General features: G+C 38.6%; 1 pseudogene; it reads left to right on the top strand.

The window, feature by feature from the left end:
* The window catches only part of LOC144531064 (complement C3-like), a 52,468-nt pseudogene that overhangs the window by 17,211 nt on the left and 13,737 nt on the right, over positions 1-21,520 (top strand).

Consider the following 21,520-nt stretch of genomic DNA (forward strand, 5'->3'; position numbering starts at 1 on the left):
TATTTAGCTTCGATTCAATCCAGTCTCAGCTATTGTCCAAGGTTAAAATGCTATGGCATTCCTGAACAGAAGTGGATATTTGAAATAGATGCACTACTGTTATCTGACCCATTTGACAGCCTTTTATGCTTACACTCTCCTTCCTTTCTTTTCCTTCTGTGCAGAGTCTGCCAGGCAGTATAGACAAAGCAGTGAACTTTCTGGAAAGGCGTCTGCCCAGCCTCACCAACCCATATGCTGTTGCCATGACGTCATATGCCCTGGCCAATGAAAACAAACTGAACAAGGAGATCCTCTACAAATTTGCTTCCCCAGGTGTCGTCACACAGCAACATTCTTAAACTAAAACATCTGGTGGACCTGACTCCACCAGAACTGATGATGTTATTTTTCAGCCATATAGTGTCCTGCTTAGTACGTATTGGTAAAAAAATCTTAAATATCAGATTTGAATCTCTCAAATATTGATATCTGAATGTAGCAATGGCAGAATAAAAATAACAATGATTAGCAGTAGTACTTTTAAACCATCTCAGTATTAAATAGAGCAGACAACATATGGGATTTTAGCTATGCATCGAATCCAACTATCTTTAACTAAGAACAGTTTACCTCTATTCGGCCTGGCTTCTCCCGTGGCTCTCCTGCTTCTAAAAGAGTGGGCACAGCAGATGTTTCCTCAAACCCTTGCTGTTACCTCCAACTATCTCTGAATGCTTGTCCCTGCTGTAGTCATCTTCGGCAAGATTTCACAGCAATTATGTTGGTGCTTTCGCGTCATATATGGGAATTTTTACATCGGACAAAGTTATTGTTTGCACTGTTCTACACCTGTTGGTAATTGGTGGTAGTTTACGGTCATTACTCGGTCCTCTCTTCTTTCTGTAGCTGCTGCATCCAGGCACCAAACACCATGGAGGCATGTTTGTGTATTTATATTCTTTAATCGGTTGTCTGATCAAAGAGTAAAATAAGAAGAAAAGAGGCACCTTTCTAACTTTTTGTACACAGAGCCGCAGGTTTGGGAATTGGGATTGAGCGGGCGTCAGACTCTCTTGCGCAGTGCATGAGTACATGTAGGCACTGCTGACTCAGTGCCGCTAAAGAGAACACAGCTTTCTCGGTCAATATAGCATGCACTGAGGAATGTATGCTTCAATTGACTACATTCAGTCGGGCTCTCACGTAGCCTGTATGTTCATTTCCGCGTAAATGGTCTTACAACAATAAAACAATTACCAGTTGTTAAAATTCTTTTAAGTAAGCACATTTTACTTTATTTTTTATTTTATCTCTATAAAATTCAATATTTTAAGATGAGGAATTATTAGTGAATTAATCTTGTTTCAGTTAAAGCATAGTAATATAAAGATTTTTGTGTATGTGTTCTCAGAGTTGTCCCACTGGCCGACACCTAAGGGACTCGTTTACACACGGGAGGCCACAGCTTACGCTCTTCTCGCTCTGGTCAAGGCCAAGGTGAGCATGTCCACTTGAGTATGTCTAATCAGGACTCTGACAGAAAACATACAACTGAGTCCTCATCCATTCTACCTCACTGAAAGGGTAGGGGGTTTGCAAGTCTGTGAAATGTGTCTCTAAGTAATGTAACTGCCTCAGTTTTACACTTTTTAAAGTCACTCTATGTAACTTTCAGTTTGTGTTAATTCTAGCGGCCACTTTGGACAAAAGCAGTAGTGTTCTTACCACACCTGCTGTTGTAAAGATATTTTCTTTACGATGCTGTATTTCCCACTGTTTACCGAGTTAGCGTTACAGGGAGGTTATATAGTTGTGATGAATGTTTTGCTCAGACAGAAAATCATTCATTTACAATAAGAAAATAAGTTACAGATGCATCGTTGCATTTCAAGTGTTGCATACGGTAACTTTGCCTACTTTGGATGTCTCATGAGATAAACCGGGTAACGTTATCACTGTCACTGTGTCACAAGCCAAAGCATTAAGAGTTTGTTGTAGCAACCAACGTAATAATAACTTATATTAATATGCCGCATTTCATGAAACCCACGGACGCTTTACCCAGGTACTGGGGGACAAGGGAAAAGAAAATATTAGGCCAAGACAAACAAGGACAGAGAAGGAATAAAAACTGGGCGCTAAATGGAAGGGGGACGTCATTTTATTTGACGTACAACCACATTAAGTTATTTTTTAATGACATAGACATATTACATACATGAGGGACAATTTGGGGTGGGTTTTGAGTCATTTACAATCCCATAATTGTTTTCATCTGTTGAAAGCCCGACCGAGATTGACTCGGATTCTTGCCCGTCCTCTGTCACTCTGTCAGTTAAGTTAATTTTAAGTTAAGTTAATTTCCTTTTTTTCTGTGATGGCCCTGCCCCAGTATCAGCCATAACTACAGCAAATAACTTCTAAAATCAAATTAAAATACAATTACGCCTATAAAGAAATATACCTTTTACCTGGCTGGATACAATAACACAGGCTTTTCCAATGTTACAAAGAAATCTGTGACCCATCAGAATGTGTGACTGTAGTGCCGTCTACCTGCCGCAAATCATTCTGTGACTTCATGGAATAAATTGGACCAGGCAAAGGCACCAATTACAGTAAAACTAAATAAAAATAGTAACTTTAAGTAACCATATTTTTCCATTTGTTAATTTGGCTTTATGATTATATATGGATAATATTGAGTTGACTTATATATATTTAATCTCAATGTGGTTTCCTAGAAAAATAAGTTACCGTATTTTCCGGACTATAAGTCACATCAGTCAAAAAATGTGTCATGAAGAGAAAAAAAACATATATAAGTCGCACTGGACTATTTAATCTGGAAAGGCAAGTTATTAAACTACACAATAGCACACAAGGGGCTGAATACGGTAGGTGTCCGGTATGTTAACGTAACGTAACTGCACTGTTGACGAGCCTCTCCCAGCAGCACGTTGTTCAAGCACCCATCTGTGGACTCGTTCCTCCAGCTCTGGCCATCTGGATTTCAGCGCGCGACTAGCTTTCTTTGTTTTCTTCATTGCAGTAAGACTAACCTTTTCGCCAGTCCCTCACAACTTTCTCTCTCACTCCAAACTTTCGTTCTGCTGCTCGATTACCGTTTTCGGCTGCGTATTTTACTACCTGCAGTCGCCTGCAGTTTCTTTTCTTTCTCAGTTGTCTTTAGGAGCAGAATATAGTTGTCACAAGCATGGAGCGCCTCTCGCGGCTGTAGACGGTAATGTTTTCAGCATGAAATAACATATAAAAACATGTTAAATTATATATATTTTCATAAATAAGTCGCACCTGACTATAACTCGCAGGACCAGCCAAAGTATGAAAAAAAGTGCAACTTATAGTCCGGAAAATACGGTATATATTATGACATAGTTATAAAAACAAGAGACTGATTTGAGCATCCTGCTCTGCATAATCACACAATAATGACACAATTGTGGAAAAATCAAGGACATGTAGTTTGTGATTGACTGCTTTTATCAGGCAAGTTTCAAGTATCTGCTGTTTGATTGTGTCATAATAGAAACAAATGATTTAGAAGCTCTATGCTTTAGAAAATGGCAGATTACAATTTAAAGTATAACTGTAAAATAATCTGGATTTATCTCTAGTTTTACTAAAGTCTTCAAAGTTCAGTCAACCACAGACAATTTCAACCATTGACTTGTCTTCTGTTAATTAAGGCATTTGAAGAAGCCAGACCTGTTGTCAGATGGTTCAACACACAGCAGAAGGTGGGCGGAGGCTATGGATCAACTCAGGTAACACAGACCCCTCTCTCCATCTTGATACCTGCAGCTTATGTTCGCTCATAATCTATTTTTCTTCTAAATTTTGTGTGCCCCCCCCCTCCCACACACACACACACACACACACACACACACACACACACACACACACACACACACACACACACTCTTTTTCTCTCTAGGCTACTATAATAGTGTACCAGGCTATAGCAGAGTACTGGGACTAGTGCTAAAGAACCAGAGTATGATCTGAATGTGGACATCTTGTTGCCGGGCAGGTCAAAGCCTGACAAGTACAACTTCAACAGGGACAACCACTACGCCACCAGAACATCTAAAGTGAGAAGACAGACAAACAAACAAATGGCTCATTAATATCATCATTCCTTATGTTTTCTGTATGTTTCTTTTGATGATATCTGACTGTGTGTGTGTGTGTGTGTGTGTGTGTGTGTGTGTGTGTGTGTGTGTGTGTGTGTGTGTGTGTGTGTGTGTGTGTGTGTCCCACAGATCAAAGATATAAACCAGAATGTGAAGGTAACTGCCACGGGCACAGGAGAAGCAACGATGAAAGTAAGTACAAGTTATTATTGTTCTGAGTTTTATCCTCAGTTGATTATTGATGTCTAAATATTTGTTTAATCTTGTTTGGACTATATTTTTAAAACAGATGTCTATGAGTTCATCACATATAAAGATGCAATTGTATCTGTCTGACAGATGGTGTCCCTGTATTACGCTCTGCCTAAAGAAAAGGACAGTGACTGTCAGAAGTTTAACTTGTCAGTCCAACTCCTCCCAGGTAATTTGGTGCCCTCTGTGTCTTTCTTTATTCATCATTATGTGTTGTTTAGGTACAAACAACATAAGGTACCTTACCTTATGAGAAACGAATAAACAAAATACTCAATTACTATATACATTATTTTGCTCCTGCAGAGAAAATGGATGAGGATGAGAACACATACAAGCTGAGAATAGAGTTTTTGTGAGTATAATCAAGAAGTCATGAGTGAACAAGTGTTTTTTTATCTCCATCTTTTTTATACTGTTATTTAATTATTCCATCTATGCTGTGTGCAGGTATAAGGACAAAGAGAGGGATGCATCAATGTCAATCCTGGATATTGGCTTGCTAACCGGCTTCACCGTTAACACAAATGACCTGGACTTAGTAAGAACATACAGATACACGTCATGTATCCACATCCACATACAGTTCAGTCAGTGTTTATGGTTGGGAGGAACAAGATGTTTTAGAAAGTTTAGAAAGTTGTCTGACTGTGTGTGTGTGTGTGTGTGTGTGTGTGTGTGTGTGTGTGTGTGTGTGTGTGTGTGTGTGTGTGTGTGTGTGTGTGTGTGTGTGTAGTTGTCTAAAGGACGAGCCCGCATTATTGCAAAATATGAGATGAACACAGTCCTGTCAGAAAGAGGCTCACTCATCATCTACCTGGATAAGGTTAGATCACTGTTTCCTACCTATGTACTTTTTCTCTCTGCCTTCTTCTTCCTTTCTTAACGTCTATCTCACATTTGTCCACAGGTTTCTCACACACGACCAGAGGAGATCACTTTTAGGATCCATCAGAAGCTGAAAGTGGGAGTCTTACAACCAGCTGCTGTGTCTGTCTATGAATACTATGACCGTGAGTCTCAGAGACACTTTGAAACATATGATGCCTCCATATACATTGCTGCCAATAGATGTCACAGTAGATAACACTGGATAAGCAGGCATTATTACCTTTTTAAATTATTTTATGTACATTTTCTGAAATCTTTCTTTCCCATTGCAGAAACACATTGTGTTAAATTCTACCATCCAGAGAGGAAAGCTGGAAAGCTGCTGCGGCTCTGTACAAGTGATGAATGCACATGTGCAGAAGGTAACCAGGATGATGTCAAACTATCTGTCTACTGTAAACATACATTTGTTATATCTGAAATTCTTGAACAAACACCAAAACCCAACACTAACATTGTGCTTCATAGAGATAAAGCATTGATCCATCAATGTGGGGGCTTATCATCATGTATTGTCTGTAAACTGCAGCAATTTATTATTGTACCTCAATAAAGTTGGGGGACTTAAGGCTGAGAGAAGAGTAAACAAGATAAAGAGTCTACAGCCATGCTAGTGGCTCTTAGAGGCTGTACCTATGTACAGCAGCACATGCTGTCACATTTTAGTTGGAAATGTCATTCATTTTGCAGTTATTGGGTCATGAATATGAACATTGCACAAATTAAGATTTAAAAAAAAGCATTTCATTAAAAGAAAAAAAAAAGTCCGAACATCACACAGGTGATGACAATGTACTTAGGAAAACATAAATGTCTGAATCTAATTTAATGGCAATCCATCAAATAGTTGTTGAGACGTGTTACTAGAAGCTAAAAATGTAAACCTGCTGGTGGCGCTACAAGAAAAGTCAGGGAATCACCAGAGTCATTCAAATTTATCCTCTGGGCACCATGCGTATCTCTACCGGATATTATGGAAATCGATCCTTTAGTTGTTGAGATTCTTCCATCTGGACCAAAGTTGTGGAATCACTGACTGACAGACAGACATGGTCACTATTAGTGGCAAACTTTGCTAAAAATGATGGTCAAACCATGATGACATCACCAGGATTGTTCTCTCAGAGTATAGAAAACTCCCTTCAGAGCTACAGAGGACAATGTATAAGCATTTTCTCAGGCTGCGTAGTACTACTTGAGATGGTACAGTATACTGTCCCTCCAGTAGAGTGCCTTTTAAGATCTGGTGAAGGAGATGGCGGTGGAATTCAATTTTTTTAGTAAATCACCAGATTGTAAATTGTAAAATAATCATCACAATGTTCCATCAAGGCAACAAGCACCTGCAGGATCGGAGTATTGTCAGAGCAGCAGGCTAGCTAAAGAACAACTCACTAACATACTTAAATTGTGTATCAGATATAGTTGCACTCACCCATCAATCCATCCACACACATCCACATGTGCTTTTTTGATCAGTTATGTATTTACGTTGTGCCTATTGTGTATTTCCAGAGAACTGCAGTATGCAGAAGAAGGACAAAATCACCAATGATCAGCGAACAGCTAAGGTCTGTGAGAGTACACAGACCAGCATAATAGATTTTGGTAAGAGAGTGTGAATGGATTGTATTTATAAAGCACTTTTATCCAAAAAGAAAATGTGTATGTTAGTGTGTATGAGTAAGTGAGCTTACAGTCTGCTAACAACTTGTCTGTCCTCAGTGTACAAAGTGAGACTGGAAAGTTTTGAAGAAGATTTGTCCACTGACATTTACAAAGCGAAGGTACTGGAAGTCATCAAAGAAGGTAGGTATTTATCTTTGAACTGCCTGAAATGTACAAGACACTGATGTTTTCCCAAGGTCCCTTAAAGGTAATAGTGACATAACAATTTGTTTTCCTCTTTCTGAAGTGGTTTGGGCACATTGAATCTCAATGGTGTTTCCAATCAGACAGAAACATTATTGTTCAAAATGCACTTAAATACTTTCTTGCAGAGAGTTAGATGAGAATGAACTACCTCTAACAGCCAGCTAACTTAGCTTGCATTGTCAGGCAACCAGCAGACACTCCAGAGATTATTGGTCCTGGCCAAGAAATTGACCAGTTGACCCCCTTAAAAATGCAAATTGTAACTACTGGGTAGCTCACCTGGTAGAGAAGGCACCCATTTATAGAGGTTTACTCCTTGACACAGTGGCCGCAGGTTTGACTCCACCCCGCCGCCCTTTGCTGCATATCATTTCCTCTTTCATGTTTTCAGCTGTCCTATATAAATAAAGGCCTAACATGCCCAAAAATCAATCTTTAAAGAAAATATATATATATATATATATTGCAAATTGTCGTTTTGTTGTACGGATTAAACAAACAAAAGTAGAAGTGCTGGTAGGTTGATTTTGTTCTTTGTGCAGAGCCAGGCTATCCGTTTTCCCCTGTTTTCAGTCTTCGTCCTAAGCTAAGTTGCATGTAAGCTACGCAGTCATAAGAGTGGTATCATTAGAGGTATCAATCTAACTCTCGGCAAGAAGGCAAAACTGTATTTCCCCAAATGTCCAACTATTTCTTTAAGCATGATTTCACTGGGAATATGAGAATACAACACAAATGTTTTTTACTGCACCTTTAGCATTTAATCCTTACCTTTTCTCTGTTCTCTTATACTTGAATTACAGGAAGTCTTGATGTGGGTCCTCTGAATAAACAGCGCATATTCCTCAGTTATCCCCACTGCAGGGAGTCTTTAGATCTGGGGACGGGAAAGACCTACCTTATCATGGGCACGTCCAAAGATATTCACAGAGATGCCCGGCAACAATCGTAAGTTTGTTCTTTGTGTGAATGTGTGTGGAGTTTGCATTTCAACATTTTTGCTGTTTTCTATTAGTAAATCAAAGCCTTTCTTGTACTCTAGCTTAAGTGTTACTCTCACTATGGATAGTGATTGTGGGAAGGGGTGAGGAGGCTTTTCATGTCATGTTACAGAGTGTCATTTTTCACTGTGCTTTCCTCAGGTTTCAGTATGTATTCGGAGAGAGAACCTGGATCGAGTACTGGCCCACAGAAGCAGAGTGTCAAACTGAGGAACACAGAATTACCTGTCTGGGCATGGAGGAGATGGTTAATCAGTACCAACTCTTTGGGTGTCAGCAGTAGTGAAACTCAAGAAAGGAAAATATTCATTTTAAATTGTTTTTATTTTGCATAATTCTTGTTATGTCAAAATGTCCCTGCTATGGGATATGAGGGCTTACAATGTTACACTGTATTGATTAAAATGTAATGGTCTTAAATCTCATTGTCTTTGTTTGAATAGATAATAATAGACACTGATTACTGTTATTTTGGTTGTGATTCAGAATATATACACTCATGTAGATCAATTAACGATACCTGCAGAAGTAATAAAGCTGACATTTTAAGCTATTGTAAAACCACTATCAAAAATAAAACTAAAGTGGGCACCTAATTAGCACACCTGGTAGAGCAGATGCCCATATATAGAGGTTTACTCCTCGGCGCAGCAGGTCGACGCCGACCTGCGGCCCTTTGCTGCATGTCATTCCCTCTCTCTCTCTCTATTTCCCCTTTCAAGTCCAAGCTGTCCTATAGAAATAAATGCCCAAATCTTTAAAAATAAAATAAAACTATGTGTAACTGAAATGCTGTTGTTTTATTAGCTGGTTTAGCAAGGAAATCCATTTAAAAAAGTGTCATGATGCAGCAGGTGCAAGTAGCCCGATCACACAATTTAAATGAATTAATTCATCTATGTATCCTTGTCCAACAGTATCGTTGAGATTAAATTCATATATGGATAATGATTAATGAACAGACTTATTCCTGCGGATACACAACACATAACTGAAAGCAACAGTATACCCACACGTACATGGAATGCCATTTTATTCAATAATAAATAAATGAATAAATACATACATAAATCAATATGCCCATTAAATACATCTTAAAATAAATAAATTATGTAATACATATAGAAATGAGTCAATATAGTTCAATAAATAAATAAATAGGTTTTACTTTTATTTCTCTTAAGGGCCTTTTGTTTCTTAAGTACACATTTATTTATTTCCCTCTCTACTTTCCTGGTAAGGTAATGGCTTTTAGGTCCAGTATTCATCCTGAGACTTGCCCACCCAGCTCTAGCCCCTATAGCTTCTAGTGTTCTGAACTCTTTTCAACCAATCAGTTTACAGTGTTTGTTGGATTTTATTAGGAAAATGAAGCTATTGTCTACTCTTGATGTACCATCTCCTCTATTTTTTTTAAGTTTTACCAATTATTGGCCCTGCCTTTTTAGCTATTGTAAGACAAATTATCCTGGCAAAACCTTTTATTTTAACCTGGAAACTTTTTTCCACTGTTCCACAGGTGAAATTCTTTTAAGGAACTTGAAAGATTATTGTCCTGGATCAACAGACTTTTTTCTCCATATTCTTGCCTATTAAAATTAGGAAAATGTTCGAGCAATGAGGAACAATAAATCATTTTTAAGTGTTAAGATGCAGCAGGGGGAGAGCAATAAGTTGACTTGACTGACTCAGACTGGTTAAGCCTTATACTTACTTCAGATAAACTTTGAAACATATTTACAGTTAGTTAGTCAGGATACTATGCATCCTGATAAAGTTCCCTTGGCCTTTGGAATTAAAATAGCCCCACATCATCACATACCCTTCACCATAGAGTGGCATGGGGTACTTTCCATAAGATCATCTCTCAATGCAAATCAAACCAGCTATTAGGCTAACTGAAATAAAACCATGCCAGTCTTTAGGTATGGTGAAGGGTATGTGATGATGTGGGTCTATTTCGATTCCAAAGGCCAATGGAACTTTATCAGGATGCATAGTATCCTGCATCCATGAAATAACTGGCCTTTAAAAAATTAAAATCTGCCTGCCTCTATGGGAATTTAACATAGGGGTGTACTTACTCATGCCCCCTGTATTTTAAGGAAGAACATTTATTTATTTACGATACATTATTCATTCACAAAGAAAATTGGTGTCCTTAAAGATTGGATTGTTCCTAATTTTTTTAATTAAAGCATTAAGATCAATTTCCTAAAGATGATTTGTTTTTTCCTCTTTTTAGTCAACTTTAGCATGGGTGTCCTAATTTGTTCACATGACTGTATGTGAAAAGTGTGGATCGAGTGTGGAAAAGTGTGGATGGAGTGTGGATCTCCCAATGCTCACTATGAACAAGAATTATAGCAAGAAAAAACTGTTTCAATGTACATATGGGCATTTAACCAGTGTGTCAAACAATGTAAGCCTATCCTTTAAATGGATGAGACAATAGTGAGGAGAATTAAAGGCGCATAAGGCGGGACGAGAGTTGATAAAAGGAAAGTTCTGCAGAGCAACAGTCTATATTGACAGCAGATATGGGATCAGGTTGGGTGATGTGTCGGACCCAGCTGTGGCTGCTGGCCTTTTTGGCCTTTTCTTCTCTGACTTCTCTAGCTGATGGATCTCCATTGTAAGTAGACCTGCCTTATCTTACGTCCTACACACTCCTGCAGACCCTGAAGGCCTGTTCAAAATTGCTTTAAATTTAAAGGACCTAAGATGTTATCAGCCTTGCTTTATGATAACCATATTGTGATTTGTAAAATGTTAATTTTTCTTTATTACTTTGGCACGATTCTGAAATGACAATAATTCTCAGTATATTACTTTTACAGCTCATTTTCCTATTAAAATGTGTTTAATTGCTTTCACACATGTGAAATGTCTGCTCTTCAAATGACTCAGTGATTCGGTGTGTTCAGTGTATTGTTTCTGTTGACCAAAATGGCTTTTCTAATTAATTGTATTAATAGTCTAATTGTGTCTGTAATATACTCAAATTCAAAAAACTTAATTTTTTTTATATCTTTGACTGATCTGATATTGTCATAATGCCCAAAGAACTGTTACCATATACCATCATATGTTGTCAAATTCATCTAACCTAAGGTACAGATCATGAAATGTCATTTCTCAAACACATTTACACCACAGGAGGCAAATGTTAGTTTTTGGTTGTGAAATTTACTGGTTTAAGCAACGAGAAAGGGAAATGTAATTTTGGTGTCATTAACCCTCTGAGAACGAAAGACGCACCGATGTTTGACAATGTTTGACAACACTCTTACTCAAAAAGCGATATTACAAGAGTTCATTTCAGACATGTATCTACTGTTTAAATCATATGTTACGCTACTTCGTGAACCTCAGACTTTGGTCAATTCATTTCAAGCACCAAAACAATTTGTCAACACATCACATTAGTTATGGTGTGTTTTCTAAAGAGATTTGAGGAATTTCAAAAAGCCAACTTCAACTTTCAAGCTTTAGCGGCAAATTATCTCTTTACACGTTGCTTTAGAAAAAATTTGAGCGTCACTAAACGGAGAGCTGAGTTTGTTCTGAACATTTTGATGTGAAAATGGGTATGCAAATACCCTAAAAAGGTAAATTTAAGTAGAAGTATGTGTAGAATGCCCTTAGACCTCAGATGGTTAACTTATTGATTAATTTGATTTAAAACACGGCTTTAAGGTTTTGACTGAGCCTTTTACATCTCAAACAAAACAGGTATCCTACATAGTAGAATCTAGTAGTATCTAATGTTTTGAGATTGTAACAAATCAATTGAGAAAAACAGCAACATTAAGACCAGGTATTACCTGCATTTGCAAACAATTAAAGAGTTATTGATGCAGGCTTAGGAGTGAAGATAGAGAATTTTAGTTTAACTCAGTTACATTTTACATGTCTAACATAATGAGCAGCTGCTGTCCAGTCTGTGTTACGTAAGTCGAGGTACTGCGGTCTTTCAAATGATGCCAAATTGGCCTGTGATGCATTACAACAGAGTCCACAAAGATGATGAAATGTTTTGTTGATCCAGTACTGGATCTTTGTCAAGATAACCAATAGATCACTCATTGTGTGTGAAGTCCATGCTGGAGCAGAAGATCCTCATCTGGAAAAAAATATGTTGTTTTGCAAATTGGGAGAACCAAAACTGTAACTCAAACAACCACTGACAAAAAGTTTCAGTAAATCCTAAACAGCATGTGGTTCTTTCTGTACAGTGAGTGACTATATTCTTAATCTTTTTTTTCCACACTGCTCTGCAGGAAGGTGATGTCTGCTCCCAACATGTTGCGGGTAGGAACACCAGTAAACATCTTTGTGGAGTGTCAAGACTGCACCGATGATAATAACATCACGGTAGAAATCATCGTGGTGAACTATCCAACAAAAACCAAAAGGCTGACATCCACATCTGTGACCCTTACTAGTGCAAAGAAATTCCAGGACTTGGGACAAATTAATGTAATGTAAAAAACTGAAATATACAGTATATTACTTGGTTTTATTTCCAAAATATAGTACATAATATGAATTTATATCTGCACCCACCCTTCTCCTAGTTCACCGCTTGTGTCTCTTCATACTGGTTTCAGATCCCTCCTGGAGAATTTAGTCAGGATCCTAACATAAAGCAGCATGTATACCTGCAAGCTCAGTTCCCTGATGTAAAGCTGGAGAAACTCGTCTTACTGTCCTTCCAGTCCGGGTACATCTACATCCAGACTGACAAGACCCTCTACACCCCCGGCAGCAAAGGTGACTTCAATACCACTTCAGTGCTGAGAAACACAACATTGTTAAAACACTCCTGTCCTGATAGTGTTGTTTTATTTCCTTCTTCAACCTTTGGAAAATAAATGTATTTCCTTTAGTTCATTACAGGATGTTTGCTGTGACCCCCGCCATGGCGCCCGTAGAGAGGGATAATGAAACTGATGCTTCTATTGCCATTGAGCTTGTGGTATTGTACTTAATCTTTGATATTGAATAGAATTTCAGATAATTTCCATACTTTCATCTTCGTTTAGCATAATAGCATGCTATGATTAGCTAATGAGCACTAAACACAAAGTAGGCTACTCCTGAGGCTCATGGGAATGTTTGGTTGCAAACCAAAATATTGGACAAATTGGGATTTTGACCTGATGATGGTGCTAGACAAAAAAGTAAGGACGTGAAAGTTTCATGATAATCCATCCGGAACGTTGTCACTCCCAAAATCATGAATGTCCATCTCACAGTGGAGCCAGAGGAAAAGTCAGGAGAACAGTCTGGACCAGGGGTCAGCAGCCATTGGCTGGTAGCTTGACCATTGGCACCCTAGCAATAAGTGAACAAGAGAGTATTTTTAAAATGCTGAAGTGTCGTCTCATCCGCATGCCAAATGAACTCTATCACAGCCATTGGCAGGAGCACAGTTAGTTATGGTAGTTGGACTGACTTTTCCCCCAATCTGGAGTCCACTAAGAACCGCCCTACTCTGCCTCTCATTGGCTAGTACTCACTGCCTTCTTCAAAGAATGTGGTGCGAAGGAGGGAAAAAACTCAGCCTGAGTGGGCTCGGTAGATGATGGCATGCTTAGTGCTGGCATGGCCCACTGATTAACAAGAACATTTTAAAATGGCACTTCATATCAAAAAGGTTGCCGACCCCTGGTCTTGACCCAAGTGGTGAACGAGTGACACACAGACCAACATTGCCATAAGTTTTACCAGATTTTACTGTTTTCTTACTTTTTCTTATTTACTTTTTATTTTATTGGGTGGGTTGTAATAATTTGGGTTTCCTTTGGCCAGTTTCCACCAATGCAAAGCTAGGCTACGTATATTCCAATGAACTGGTCCATCCTCTCATCTGAGTAGTATGATAGTGGCAGGACACGGCTCAGCTCGACACATATTGACTGATAACTGATAACCGTCAGAACCAAATGTATTTCAGTTTATTATAATGAGGTTAAACTTTTTCTTTTTTTTTTTAATCTTTTTTTTCAATTATTATTCTGTCATAGCTCTGTGAGTGAAAACTTCTAGTGTTTAAAGCAACATTATTTTTTAGGACTCCTACTATTTAATTAATGGTTGCTGAATTGTTCCTTTTTTAGACCCCTGAAGGCATCATTTTACCACTTGATCCAGTCTATCTGAAATCAGGGATGCACTCTGGAGTTCACAGACTCAATGAAATTGTCAGGTAAGTATTTATTCAATAATTATTAATTACTCATTTAGTACCTTGTGGTTAATTTCCCTTTTTTTGCATGCAGGTGAATTAATTTAATCTATACAAGACTAACGCAAAGAGAAAATAGAAATTATATAATGGACACTGCCAGCCAGTGTACAATAAGTTGCATATATACTGGATCACAATTAGTTTCACAGACGACAGAGATAGACTTTTCCACTTTAGCAGTTGAATGTGAAAACAGCCTCCGTGGGACTTAAAGCAGTTGAGAAAAACTATTAAATAAAGATGCAACTATAAGAGCCACTAATGATGGCTGCTACATAGTGTTAGTCATAGCAAGCTAGCTAGCTATTAGCTTGCACAGTAAGGGCTATTTCTAAACAAGCCAAGTGTAAGTATCTGTGTAAGACTAACTTATGTGTGTGTGTGTGTGTGTGTGTGTGTGTGTGTGTGTGTGTGTGCGTGCGTGCGTGCGTGCGTGCGTGCGTGCGTGTGTGTGTGTGCGTACGTACGTACGTGTGTGTGTTAGTTATGGACTGTGGAAAGTGGTGGCAAGGTTCCACAGCAAACTACAGCTAAGCTACTCTGCAGAGTTTGAGGTCAAAGAATACGGTGAGTTATAGCAGAGGTCTTCTTTATCTCTAAACCTACACCACCTCTCCTTACTTTCTACCTGATTTAAAACACAATAAAATACATTTGTTTCAGTGCTGCCCAGTTTTGAGGTTAAACTAAAGGTTGAGAGACCCTTCTTCTATGTGGACAGCCGAGAGCTCACAGTCAACATCAAAGCTATGTATGTAAAAAAAAAAGTTTTGTGACTTTACAAAACAGGTTTGATTGGTAAATTAATAAAGTAGATGTCAGGTTCTTTGTTTTTACTTAAATTTTAATCATAAGCATTTTGTATACTCTATTTTAACTTATTGTGAAATAAAAATACTTATTTGTGATTTTAGGTATCTGTTTGGTGAAGACGTGGATGGGACTGCCTATGGGGTTTTTGGGGTTATGCATGGGGGTAAAAAAAACAGCTTTCCCAGCTCGCTTCAGAGAGTGCCGGTTAGTACTCACACATTTGCTCAATCACTGTCAAACATCAGCTGTTTGTGCTTGGCCTTTTATTAGTGTTGCAAAATAAGTGTAAAGTGAAGTACCAACTGTCCACTGTAATTCTATTACGATGCATTTCTTTATTACTGTATTTCACGTTACTGTAGATAAAGGGAGGTAATGGAGTGGTCACATTGAAGAGAGAGCACATCACACAGACTTTCCAAAACATCAATGACCTGGTGGGGAGTTACATATTTGTAGCTGCTGGTGTGCTGACAGATAACGGTAAGAAAGAGAGACTGTGTGTTTGTGTGTGTGTGTGTGTGTGTGTGTGTGTGTGTGTGTGTGTGTGTGTGTGTGTGTGTGTGTGTGTGTGTCTGTCCATGTGTTTTTACATGTGTTTATGTGCATATACTGTATCTTCGCACAGGTAGTGAAATGGTGGAGGCAGAGTTGAGAGGTCTCCAGATTGTTAAATCACCTTACACCATCCACTTCAAGAGAACGTCCAAATATTTCAAACCAGGAATGTCCTTTGACATTGTGGTAAAGTACACACTCACATGTACATTTATTTAAAATGACAAATTTAAATTAAAATAAAATTATTGAAATCATTTTAATACATAAATTGTCACTTTTAAAATCCAGCGGTCACAAGCCATCATTCAGGAGTATTATTCTGAAAAAGACATTGATATTAGTCTCGCATTGCCAGACCTTCCTCCACAGTGCCGCAAAGGAGGGTCTGGCTAGACCTAACTAGGAGTTTAGAATGCCAACACAAAGGAAGCAGAAGGTGAGAGACATCTGGCCGAAAATGAGGGACATTCGGCGAACCTCCAGCAGCACCAGAACAATCGCATAAATGGCCGTCATCGATATAGACTACATTGATATGGATGTTTTCCATATTTTTTCAAGTGATATAAATCTCTCAGAATGTTGATTTCTTAAAACAAAAGACAATTCACAGACTTTTTATTACTTCATGGGTCTTGATTATGATGTAAATGCCAATCTCTTCAAATGGATGAATTTCCTAAGAAAAATAATATCTGACATGTAGACATACTAAACCACTATTATCTCAGTCATAACAGCAGACAAATATAACTGCTTTTTCATTAGAGCTACTGCAGTTTGCAGATGATTTCAGTATTTCCATTATAGTATTAGATTGTACTTAAACTTGTTTTCATTAAACAATTGGATGTTTTCCGATTGTTTCTTTGATGGCAGATTGAAGTTGTGAATCCTGATAACACTCCGGTACAAGGTGTTGTAGTGGTGGTCAATCCGGGTGATGTGCAGGGCCGCACTTCAGCCAATGGAATGGCAAGGCTTTCCATCAATACACAGGACAATCCTGAACCATTGACAGTGACAGTTAAGTGTTGAAATCCGCTCAAATTGTATTTACATTTAGCAAATGTAGGCATTAAGTAAACATGTATGAGAAACACAGTATGCCTACCTGTGTGTTCAATTGTAGGCAAAGACCAAGGATCCTCATATTTCATCTGAAAGACAAGCATCAGCCAACATGACAGCTATCCCATATAGCACGAACAGCAACAATTACCTCCACATAGGTACAAACCAAATAATATCAGATAGTCAGTGATAGTTCTGCTTGTGGTAGCACAAACTACCACACACGTTTTTGTTATGTCTAGCACTAATTTTGCTAATTGGAATGTTGTTATTGCAGGTGTGGATACAGCTGAAGTAACATTAGGAGACAACCTGAAAATCAGCCTCAACCTCAACAGGCAGGAAAGTACAGACAAATACATCACATACCTGGTGAGAGATTTTTTTACGCCTGCGCATGTGTGCATTTGTGCTTGGGTGTTTGTGTTGCTTCCAGCAACCTGTATAATACAGTATACATGCATGTCGGCTAAGTACTGATCTGTGTCCTTAGATCCTGAGCAGAGGTCAGCTGGTGAAATATGGACATTACAGGAACACAGGTCAAGTGCTGATATCCATGATAGTAACCATTACCAAAGACATGCTGCCATCGTTCCGCATCATAGCCTACTACCATCCAAATGACAATGAAGTGGTATCAGACTCTGTTTGGGTGGATGCAGAGGACTCCTGCATGGGCTCGGTGAGACACACTACACGGATATAGCTGAGTTTAGGAGGGAAAACAATACAACCACATACAAACAGATCAAGTTATTTGTATTTTTCACAAATACAAGTATGCCTCCTCCTTTAGTTGAAGTTGGAACCAGACAAACCCAATCCATCCTATGAGCCTCGCAAGATGTTTACTCTGAAAGTCACTGGAGACCCAGGGGCCACAGTGGGACTGGTGGCAGTTGACAAAGGCGTCTACATCCTAAACAACAAGCACCATCTCAACCAGAAAAAGGTCATTTCTTAATTTCATATTTATCTTTGAAAATATTTTAAAGGGGTTTCATTTAAAAGTATTTTATGTACACATTGTTAAACTAAAAACACAGCCTGTGGATATGGATAATATATATATATATATATATATATATATGATATATATATATATATATATATATATATATATATATATATATACACACCTTACATTCTAAATATACTGCATTTATACAGATTTCATCCAAACCGCCTTAAAATGTTGTCTTTCATTCACCCATACACACATACACTAATGGCAGCGGACCTGCAGTGCAAGGCACTGGTAACCATCAGGAGCAGTTTGGGGTTTGGTGTCTTGCTTAGAAATGTTTCTACATGAAGATGTGGAGGAGCCGAGGATCCAGTCCCTTGGATTAATAGGCAACACTTCTTTCACATGTGACATAACCCTAAGATGTGTCTGATTGTATTTGTGTGTGTGAATGACTTTCGCCCTGCTCAGGTGTGGGACATGATAGAGACGTATGACACAGGCTGCACACCAGGTGGAGGGAAGGATGGTATGGGTGTGTTCTACGATGCTGGGCTGTTGTTTGAGTCCAACACAGCTTCTGGAACTCCCTACAGACAAGGTGACACTAATTTACTCTTCCCTCTCATTCTTTTTCATCCTCCTACTAATATTATTCCTTATTATATATTGATTGTTGGCCAGCTCTTTTCTGTATAAAAGAACTATATGTTAAAATTGCTTATATTTGCTAGGTTTTGTTTAGTTTTTACTGCCTGCAATGTTTTGGTTCACTCTCACCATGCTCATCTGGGTTGTTTCAAGCAGCAGGCAGCTATTTACAGTTAAAAATGCTCTAAAATCCCACTGTACACTGTGCACTACCAAATGAAAAAGACGTAGTGCCAGATATTTCCTGTAAGAGTTGGTGGGGACAAAGCATAGCTACAAAGAGATTGAATATTGGACTAGCATTCATCAGGTGGCCAGGAACACGACTCCAAAAAATGCTAATGTTGCTTCATGTCTGTAAATAGCCAACTGCTGCTTAGAACTTTGCCGTATCACCATTGGTGATCAGTTAATGCAGGTTAAAGATTTTTGAGGGGTGAGAATCCAGTAGTAGTAGGGTTAAAGGGTTAGTTCACTCCAAAAAAGATTGCAATGCAGATAGTTCAGGGACACTTTTCTAAAAACAACTTGGTGTGTTGTGTGAAAGAACAACAGAGAGAAGCAGTTTGCAAACTATGATGGCTACTTTATCAGGAGGCAGGTGAACATGCATCTGCCTTTGAGCAGCTCCTAATGTGCACTGATCCCCCCAAAGCACTTCAGCTCCACCACACAACTTGTTACTGTTTTTTAAAGATAATTTGAATGCTGTCAGCATTCACCTCTTTGTATTGGGGTTGAGGCTTATAGGCTATGTTTGAGACAGATATCTCAAAACCTGGCACATAAAACCAAAATGACCTGCCAAATACCACTAAAGGTAATAATAAGATAAGATTTTCATAATTTGGTTGAACCAGCCTTTCGAGGCATCCATGTTGGCTTCAACAGTCCTGCTGATTGCCTCGAGTTGAGCACAGTCCCCTCGATCAAAAGTGATTCAAATCAAATGACTCCATCAATATGTTTTTACAATTAAGCTTTTGTGAAACATAATATTATAACAGTCCAACAAATAAGAAGTGCAATAGGAGATCAATTTTGTCACATCCACACCCTGTCCATGTGTCCAACCAGATAGATGACCTCACTCTGATTTTAAGAGTTTCACATCAGCTACATTACAAAAATCAAGTCTAGTTCCAACCTTGTTGGGTTCTGTTAAAGATCTTGTCTATGATGCGCTTCTAGAATTGAAATGTCCGGCCCCCAGCAGGAGGAAACGAGCTGCTACTATAATGGACATCACAACCAGCTTAGGTAAGAACCACAGCTCTAAACTACCCATTAACCACATATTCAGTCATTTTCTGACACACAGTTCAGGCTCTCCACAATGTTTGTAGTTGTGTTGTTGACTTTCCCAATACTCATCTTCCGCATGCTACATGCAAATATTAGTGGAAAGATAAAAGTGAGTTGAAACACTTTTTACTTTATACTTTATTTACCTTATATGTAAATCTGTCTTCATACTGCTACTTGTATTGCATGTCTGTCCAATACTAGAGGAAGAGGGAGCTCTCATAGCTTGCTCTTTGGCATGTTTCTTTTTTTATTTTAGTTTTTTTAATTTTCTAAATAAAACGTTTGTAATTTGCCCTATGTTAAAATGCTTTACTCACAGGCTTCCCGTTCAACCTTCTTCTTATAGTCAGTGGTACCAGATTAGGCGTTTTTCTGCTACTTAAAGGGGTGGTTCAGAATTTTGGACATAGGACCTCATTTCCAAGTTAGCCAGTGTGTTATTTATCAGTGGAGACCGTTTTCAACACTTTTCATCCAGTCCTTCCAGTTGCAGAGTTCGCTGGTGCTAGGCTAGCTCAAGTCAACAGTATCTGCTAGCCGGCCACTAACACTCCACAGTATACCCGAGGCAAATAAATTATAACGCCAGACTATCAATGTAAATGTCTGTTGATAGAATAATGTTTCGAAATAAAACTACCCTTGCATCTCAATGATCGCATAATATTTTGAGGGACTAGTTTCTCAGCAGCAGCGGAATTTTACTTTGCTCCAGTTAGTAGTACTGCGCCGAAAAGTAAACAGAGAAGCGCACTCCAGTAGGGACACCTAGTAGTAGCCTAGTACATTGGTAATGAAGCATTGGATTGGAAACTAAGGACTAGGCAACATGGTGATTCAGTGTGCATTTAGAAATTGTAAAAATAAATCAAACAGATGGGCACCACAAAGTTTCCACAAATTTCCATTGCGAGATCCAGAAAGGAACCAACTGTGGCTTCTTGCTGCTGGCTTGGACATCAAGACACTGGCCGAGACGCTACTCAAGTTGCGAATTTGTAGTGATCATTTTAGACCAGGGGACAAAGGACCACAAGTCACCGACAACGAATGCGGTTCCATCCGTCTTTTCCAGATGCACCAACAGCTACTGATGAACAGGTAATAACTTTTGGTAGGCTACTTTAGCTAATAAAGCTAGCCCCTTTCATAACGTTAGATTAGCTGCTACTGATAGATTGAGACTGACAACATTAGTGGAGCTAACGTTACAGTTCAATGCATTGTGGAGAGTGACAGCGGCAGGTAAATAAACTTGCGTGATTGCTTTGCTGTAAACCGGCTTCCTTGGTAGCCTAGGTAATATCACTCCACCACTGCTGTAGCCTATGCTACCAACTACAGGGAACACAGTATAACTATTGCAATGCAGTGAAAGGATAGTTTTATTTCGAACATCAACAGACATTTACATCGATAGTTTTTTTTATTTATTTATTTTTTTTTTATTTACATTGATAGTCTGGCGTTATAATTTCTTTGCCTCGGGTGTACTGTGGAGTGGGTAAGACTGTTTTTAATGGCAGGCTAGCAGATACTGTTGACTTGCACTAGCCTAGCACCAGCGAACTCTGCAACTGGAAGGACTGGATGAAAAGTGTTGAAAACGGTCTCCACTGATAAATAACACACTGGCTAACTTGGAAATGAGGTCCTATGTCCAAAATTCTCAACCACCCCTTTAAAATTATTTTGGGCAAGTTGTGATAATTTAAGCCACTTTTTATAC

Source organism: Sander vitreus, chromosome 2 (assembly GCF_031162955.1).
Source record: "Sander vitreus isolate 19-12246 chromosome 2, sanVit1, whole genome shotgun sequence".
Lineage (NCBI taxonomy): Eukaryota > Metazoa > Chordata > Actinopteri > Perciformes > Percidae > Sander > Sander vitreus.